The following is a 9,204-nucleotide window of genomic DNA, read 5'->3' as shown; positions in this document are numbered from 1 at the left end:
TGTAAGTAAAGTGCAAATAACAAGAAAAAAATAAGTATAAAAATTAATGGAACATTTTTTGCATACATTAAAAAAGGGTGAAAAAATATAGAAAATTAAGATAAATTTTTGGAAATAAAGAATAATTTGAAAATCCTAGATGGGTTTGAGGGTTAGGTTCACTGATTAACCGATATATTTGAGTTGAATTTAAAAGCAAGTACTAAAATAATACCAAGTTCAATAAATGATGGTATAATTCATCTTAGCAATCATAAATCAAATATGCATTAATTGAGATTTGACAAACTATGAAAATGACTATTCTCTATCAAGGTTCAATTCAACAAGTTCACACTTGATCCTTATATTTATGACCTTGATTCTGATGCATATTTTCTTTAATTTGTGTATGATAATCTCAACAAGTTATTACTAAAAGAGCCCCTAGATATTGCTATTGTAGGAAGGGAAGATAACCATCTTCCCACTTTGTGCCTTATTAAACTTCGTTAGACCATTTGTACAATGTTTGATGTGATTAAACACATACCAAGAAACATGCAAATTATTATGTATCTATTCTTATGAATGTATAAATTGAAGTAACAATGTAGGTGCATGATTGTAAATATTTTTTGCAATGTGATCCTTAGATGACTTAATAACCTAGGCATGTAGCATTTTAAACATCACATTAACATTCAAATTTGAATTTTCATAGTTAAATCAATAAATAAGAACAAATCAAGTTTGAATCAACAAAAATCCATAATCGACTTTAAATTTTAAAAAGTAAAATACTACAAATACAATCTTAAACTACATTAAATATCATAAAAATAAATAAAAATAAAAATAAAAATTCTTAAGATACTGAGTCAAATCCAAATACAACTCTAAGATAAACATCCAATCCTTATAAATATATACCACTTATATATTAAATATTACATTAAAAAAAATCAAAATAAGTTCAAACAAACATAGAAATATTCTATTTCTAATCAATAGGACCATTAACTTTTTTGGAAAATAACACATTTTAATGTGGAAGCATGTTATTAAGAGTATTCATATAGTAGTTTTGGTGTATTCTTTTTCGGTTTTGGATGTTATTCACGTGAGATCCACTTCATTCTACCACATAACTTAATATTTATAATAAAACTAAATATTTCCTTGAAAAACATAATTGTCATCGAGTAAAACATTTCAAATTTAGAAAAAACCTAGTTTTCCCAGATACTTGGAGCATCTTTAGCCCATGACATGTGGGGTTTCAAAAATTGGAAAAAAAAACATTCTTATTGTAATGGGTTTTATTAACATCACCGATATATTGAATCATTTAACTATATTGAGAATGACAATAAACCTAATCAAAAGCAATCAATTTTAATTAGAACAACGTATTTAGCTTTGTACAGGTGAATCAGCTTCTTTGTGTTAAACAAAATAAACTTGACAACTTGGCTAAATATGTGTGCATAAGCTACTATCCAATCAGATTTAAACACAGAGGATTTTAGTTTTTTAAAAGTAATTTCAACCATTAATGGCTGACGCATAGAAAGAGGAGTGAATGAGAAGTTTTGAGTGGGAGTGAATATCCACCATTGGATGGAGAGGTAACGTGGTCGGTGGTACCATCAAATAATAAATGAAAACTGCATGTGGTGGGGGGAAAATATAAACTGTAAAGAGAGATTGACTTTGTTGTTTTCGAGATATTTCTCCACCTCAATGTAAAACGAAAACATAATGGGTAAAAGATGATGAACGAATGAGATCCGTTCAATCGTCTTGTATGTGTATAGACGCATAGACAGACATTGATGTCTTCTGACAGCTTGTTCATTTTAAATAAGGAAATGCCTTCGGCGTAAAAATTCAATTAATGTGGAAATTCACTTTATTAGTGTGTAAATATTTCTGATTCTTTTATATTTTTATTATTTCAACAATTTTTTTTCAATATAATTTGGTTTTTTATTATTGAAATTTATTCTTTTTTCTTATAGACAAATTTTTCAAAAGATTAATTGGACTATTTCTTCAAACATATTCATTAATTATTGGTTCTTCTCTACCATATAAAATATAAAATGACTTGTATTCTTTTCCCCAAAATTCCCCAAAGTGATCGTTTTTAATTAAATACCCAAAATTGTTCAAATGTGATTTCCAAATTCTAGTTTCATAAAAAGAGAATCAGCATACGCAATATTCTTTTGGGATTGGTGGTCATTGTAAGAAGAATGCGCATAAAATGTAGTTAAAGAAAAGAGCTTCGCGTCCTTCATGCCCAAGCTAGCTGTCTTGAATACACCAATTAAAGCTGTGGTGATCATTTCTCTCTGCGTGTCTACATATCATATGTGAATATAAAAGTGGGCGTGTGTAGTGAGAAGATTGATTAAAGATACAGAAAATACATGCATGACAGTGCATGCTTTTTCCGTAAGAAACAGAGCACGACCACAGACATGCATGCAAAACAAAGAGCCAAAAGGAGGAAATCTCAGCTACCTAAAGTTTTGCATAGATATTTTTTTTTTTTGAAGTCTCCAATATGGTTGTTTTGCTTAAAAGTCTTCGAAACATGGATGTGTCTTTAATAACTATCATCCATACAAAGGATCAATTTATTGATTGGGCAAAAATCATTAGCGATAATTGGTATAATGAGTTAAACTGTTTTGAAGAGAACCAACATTTCTACATGACCTCTTTCCTCTTTTATGCAGTTGCAAGTATGAGAACATGGCTAGGAATACCGGAGGGGTGTACAAAATACTTCACAGTTATAAGATTTTTAGGCATGGTAGAAGAAAATTATAAGCATTTTTTAAGGGTAAATGATGCCTTTCACAATGCTAAGCATTTGTGAAGGGTAAATGATACCTTCACAATACTGACAACAAGAGTGCTTTAGAGAAATGTTGGACTCAATTTCTCTAAAGGCTGCAACTCTTACAAGCAATATGGAGGCTACTTCATTCAATTTCAAAGATTCACCTATTTGTGAGTCAGAGGATTTGATGGATATCCTTACAAATTGCCAAGGTATGCAGGTAATAAACTCACCCTGATAGAACTTTGTAGACAAATTGCCATGGTTAACCAGGAATGCAAAGACATGAAGAAAACTAGTATTCCCTTTCTCATCAACCTTGGTTATTAAAGTTGTATGCCATTCTCAAATGCTCAAAACAATGAATGCTCATAGGTAAAAATCAATCTATACCCTTGCATCAGAAGGTTCTCATATGATAATCATTAGCCCAAGTTATTACCATTATCTAGAAATTGAAGATTTTCGGTGTAGATTGCAAAGATGATTATGAAGTAAGAAGAGATTGGATGAAATCAATCAATTCGGGCTAGGGTGGTATATAAGTGGTATTGAAGATGAACATTTTGACTTGATAGATCCAATCTACTTCGAATAGATTCTGCTACAACCATTACCGCCTATCAATTGGGTAAGTCAGGAAGTGAGGGATTCAGATGAAAGAACTACTCATATTATTATAAAAGGTCAGAGGAATGAGTAGCGAGGAAGATGTTTGAGTCTACGACAACTAGGCCTACGAGTAGAAATAATTCTTTGAACAAAAGAGATGATAAATAGGAAAGTGCTTCATCTTCCACTATTTCTCAACTTTCAGTTTCTCTTTCTAATTCACAGCAGAATGTTCAAGGGGGTGGTGATGATGAAGATCCGAATAAGAAGGATTGCTTCAAAGGTATGTGTGAGAGTGAAATCAGTTGAACATTGAGCTGGGATGCGATGATTTATCAACGCTATTTCTCACAATACTGTGGAAAAGGATTCTTTCTTCTCAAAATGCTCAGGAATACCGGGATCGTTAAAAAATTGTGGGTGCATAACTATTTTGTCATCGTATATTACTCTTATTGAACTTGGAAATTGAAGCGCCCCTGGCCTAATGGATAAGGCGTCTGACTTCTAATCAGGCGATTGTGGGTTCGAGTCCCACCGGGCGTGCAACCGTCTTTATTTTTTTAGATCATTTGGATCTCTGGTTTCAACTGCGGAGCGATGAATTCAATTAAAGTTTAATATAATCTATGATTTGATGATATGTGGAAATTCTTAAGTATTTTTTTTTCTCCATAGTTTCACATTTACATTTTATTATTATTATTTCTATTTGAGTTATCATCTCTTTCACATTTTTATTATTTCCATTTAAAAAAGCTTCTCTCTTTCACATTTTTATTCATGGATTTTAAGTCATCCATTAAAGATAATATGATCAAAGTTGTTTCTAAAAGGTTAAGGCCATTACATCGAAGGCGTCTTCCTATTTGAAATAGACAATCTGATATCTCAAATCAACGGTTCACATTTGCTTAAAGACTACCCATTTCGTAGAGGAATATTAACTCCCGATATGCTCTGCTTAAAAACGACGGTCGATAACATAATATAAGGATGCAACTTGCCTCCACCCAGGCAGTACTATCCACGATGGATTATCTCGCCATTGTTTCCGTCAACCTGTCTTCTCATTTACACCTAGTACAACGTGTAAATTAAATGTTGACAGTTTGCTTCACTGTTTTTAGCATGAATTGAGATGACTAAATGAATATAATAATAATAAAGCACGCACCTCATGAGAGGTAAGAAATCAACATGCATAGATTCTTTTGACGTTACTTTCCTTTCTAAATGTTGGTTGGTTGGAGTAATAAAATAACACCTTCACAAATGCTGAAACATGGCATAGTTCATGCATTTACTTGTTATTTGCATGTCAAATTGTTTCAAAAATGGATTTTTGTTTACGGACATTTTGATATCATTGTAGATGCCTCTCGACATAATAACTTATAAATGAATTGCTAACTCCGTTTTAAAACATCATTTATTATATATTCATCTATATTTTAAATAAAAAGAAAATTTAGGGTTATGAAAGGTAATTAGTTTTAGTTTATTATATATATATTTGTTTAGTTTTAAATATTTTCAAATAATAAGTTTTTGTTGTATTTCACATTTATTTTTTAAAAATTATTCAATAAGTCACTTGTTTATTATTATATATAATAAATTATTTTATTCTATTTATTATGTTAAAGAATTATCATTACTTATGATTAAATTATCATTTTTTATTATTCGAATTATAATTTTATTTTATTTTTAAATTAGATTAATTTAGTGTTTTTATTCATGTTAGTGTGTTGTTAATTTGTTAGAATTTGTTCATGATTAATTGCATTTGTTTACAATTTTTCACATTAAAATATTAGTTTCTACACTTTGTATTCATTTATAATTTTTAATAATTGGAATTATAGGCACTAACATTATTTCAATTATAATTTTATATATTTAAAATTGTTAGTTTTTTTAAATTAATTATTTTATATTTCAATTTAGTGTTTTTTCATGTTAGTGCGTGGTTAATTTGTTAGAATTTGTTCATGATGAATGCATTTGATTAAAACTATTTACATTAAAATGTTGCTTTTTCTTTATAAGGATTTATATGCATTCTTATTTCATTTTTTCTTCTTTTGGATGAAAACATGATAAAAAAACACACACGGTAGATAATCTAGAAAGATTTTTACAATTATTGATGGACTATGGAAATCTCATACCATTTATATACAGTTATAATTTTTTTTATTAATTTATAAAAATTTTAAATTTGCAAATTTTTATTTTGTTAAATTGAAAGAAAGAATAATTATTAAAATTTAAAGTTTATTTATATATTTATTTAATATTATATTTATATTTAATATTTTGTATTATATAATATATTTTATAATATCAATTATATTGTATAAAATGTCCAAGAGGTTGAGCTTAGTTGGTTAAAGCATTGAGTTCTCAGTGTGGAGACCCAAGTTCAACTCCCATGAGGGACACCTTTGTGTAGAATTATAAGTTGTGACTCTTGGTCCTCCATTGGTTGTATAAAGTGGATTTCTAAGTTGTGACCCTTGGTCGTCCAATTGTTGCTTCTAGTTTGGTGCTCGAAAAGAGCTAGTAGTTGTAATAAGTTTGTAACGTGCAAAAAATGAGCTTTGTGATTCTATGATACTTAATAAAAAAATTATATTATATAAAATTTAAATTTACTTTCTAAATAAAATATATTTCATAACAAAAAATATTACATATAAATATGTATTTAGTATATAATATTTTTTCTTTCCTACAAATTTCATTACATTATTAAATGTAATTTTTAAATAATATTATAATTATTATTATTTTCAATAATATAAAATATTAAATATACATTAATTTTATTTTAAAATATCAATATCACTATATTTAGTTTGCATATAGTATATTATATAATTTAATCTAATATATATTAAACTATGATACTATTTTTTAAATTCATCTATATAAATTTAGAAGAATTGGATAAAGAGTATGTTTATTTTGTGATATGACAATAAAGGTTATTAGAAGTATCTCAACCTATAATTTATTTATTTGATTAAAAATTGATTTGTTGTACAATAATTATATTTTAAAATTTTATCTCTTCCCTCTTATCTCTTCCTCCCTCTAAGTAGTATTTATCACATCCTTTATTTGTCACTCTTGCCCCTCCCCCGCCCCCTCCCCCTCTCTCTCTCCAAGTTATGTCTATCTCTTTATTTTTTCTCCATCCCTCACCATCCCTCTTTATATATTTATATATTTATCTCCTTCTTTGTCTCTATCCATATATTTTCCTCTCACTAATACACACTCCCAATTTCTCCATCCCCATCACTACCTCTATATGTCTATCTCCCCCCCCCCCCTCTCTCTCTCTCTCTCTCTCTCTCTCTCTCTCTCTCTCTCTCTCTCTCTCTCTCTCTCTCTCTCTTTATACCTCTCTCTGTCTACTACTTGTCTTGCTTCTCTATCTTTGTCCCCTTCTTCTGCTCTCTATATCTCCTTATATTTCTATCACTCTATTTGACCATCTATATATCCTCTAGATAAGCTCCTTCCCTTCGTCCTCTATATCTCTCTATCTCTTCCTTTTTATCTCCCTTTATCTTTCTATGTTTATCTCTCCCTATGCCTCTCTCCATCTCTCTATATATTTCTCTCTCTCCCTCCCTTTCTCCCTCTATCTACATATCTACCTCTATCTTTCTCTCCCACTATTTGTAAACATCCATCTCTTCCTCTCTCTCCTTCTTCTTAGACCTCTATATCTATATCACTTTTCCTCTATAGCTTTATCACTCCATGTATCTCTTCATCTCCATCTATATATGTACCTTTTTATCAATCTTTATCTCCTAGCTTCATCTTCTTACCCCTCTCTCTATGTCTCTCTTTTTCTTGATTGATCATACGTCTTGCACAAATGTACACAAAAATAGACCATTTTTTCCCTAATTGACCTTCTAAACACCTATTCGGTGTACCCATTGCACACCAAGATGCAATTGCTAGTAAATAAACAATAGAGGAGAAGCATAATGTAATGGACACCCTAGAATGCCCAAAAACTAACCCCACTGCTGATAGGAATTTAGTCAAACAGTTTGCAGCCAACTCCTTATTCCTCCATTTAATGTTTCAATGTTTTTTTTTGTTTTAAGTCTTTGCACAGGTATGAAACCACATAACATGAACTAAAAAGAATTTACAATAATAGGCAAGCTGGAAATTGAACTACTGCTGTTATAATATTATTTCCAGAATTAACAAAAATCAAATACATAGCAGGTTATTTTCAACTCACTAAATACTCCAGCATTTTGACATAATGTTCCAACCAAAGTTTCTAATTCTGCTGCTACAGTAACATGAATAGTGCTGCATGAATAGTGCCAGGTGAATAGTGCCATGTGAATAGTGCCAGGTGAATAGTACCCGCGGGAATAGTGCTGCGTGAATAGTACCCGCATGAATAGTGTCACGTGAATAGTACCCACGTGAATAGTGTCGTGTGAATAGTACCCACGTGAATAGTGTCGCGACCTGTAGCTGGAAATGCAACCAAATAATGCTGTTGCTTGTAGCTGGAAAAGCACCCAATCTGCCTGTAAATGAAGCTGATAGCAAAGGATTCCAAAGGCCAAACCCCAAGGGAATGACGTCTAGAATGTCACAAGAGAGGATAGACGTCCTCTAATGCCAAGAACGGATTTGCAACTCACACACCAAATTCTTCTCATATTCCACCTCTCCAATGAAGCCACAAAAGCTCCCTTTTATTCTTTCTCCAAGGGACGACCCAACTCACTCAAACAATGTGGGATAAAACATGTTCAATATAAAACATATTAAAATATTCACTTATGTCTCCCTTGGTTGCCCCTTTGATTTACACATATCTCCATAAAATAAATATTAAAGTAACACTTTAATATTTTACAATTAAATTAAATGTTGCTTTAATAAAACTTTAGGCATTAAAATATATTAGCAATCGGACTCCGAATAGCGTGAGTGATAGCTCGTCGGAAAGCTCTCGCCAAGGAGTATCAAATCCAATCACCAAAACTAGCCTCCGTTGTGTCCTGCTGACTTACTAAAAATAGTAAGTATGCCTGAAACTAAGTAAATCAACTTCGTTTTGGCTCAAACTAGAAATGACTAGGCCAAAACACTCCAGGATCCATTTAAACCCTTCGTTAGCCCTCGGGACCATGTAGAGCTAGGCTAACACACATATGCTTGGTCAATCTGCTAGAGTGGGGACATTACAGTCCGCCCCCCTTGAAATTGCTTGTCCTCAAGCAATCTCAGTCCAGCCTGCTGTATCACCTGTTCATTCTCCCATGTAGCATCTTCCTTCGGCAGGTCTCTCCATCTGACCAAATACTCCTTCACTATCATGTTTCTGAGTTTCCTCACTCTGGTGTCCAGAATAGCCTCAGGTACTAACACGAGCTTCCCCTCCTCATCCAAAGGGGGTAAATCTGCAGAAGGTACTACACTCTGACCAATAGCTTTCTTAAGCCTAGACACATGAAATACATTGTGTACTCGACTGCCCTCTGGAAGCTCAAGCTCATAGGCGACTTTGCCCACTCTGCGAATCACCCTGTAGGGACCATAAAATCTAAGCTTCAACTTCTCTGCCCCGCTCCTCTTGAGAGATGACTGCCTATATGGCTGTAGCCTCAAGTATACCATATCCCCTACCTCGAAACTGCGCTCTACCCTGTGCTGATCAGCATACAACTTTTGTTGATTCTGAGCTTGCT

General features: G+C 31.8%; 1 non-coding gene across 1 annotated transcript; it reads left to right on the top strand.

The window, feature by feature from the left end:
• Positions 1-3,921: 3,921 nt before the first annotated feature.
• TRNAR-UCU (transfer RNA arginine (anticodon UCU)) lies at positions 3,922-3,994 on the top strand. The gene has a single exon. It is a non-coding gene; the product is annotated as a tRNA-Arg (tRNA).
• The last annotated feature ends 5,210 nt before the right edge of the window (positions 3,995-9,204 follow it).

Source organism: Cryptomeria japonica, chromosome 3, assembly GCF_030272615.1.
Source record: "Cryptomeria japonica chromosome 3, Sugi_1.0, whole genome shotgun sequence".
NCBI lineage: Eukaryota > Viridiplantae > Streptophyta > Pinopsida > Cupressales > Cupressaceae > Cryptomeria > Cryptomeria japonica.
Note: the sequence above shows the minus strand (reverse complement) of the source record. Positions and strands in the feature narration are given on the sequence as shown.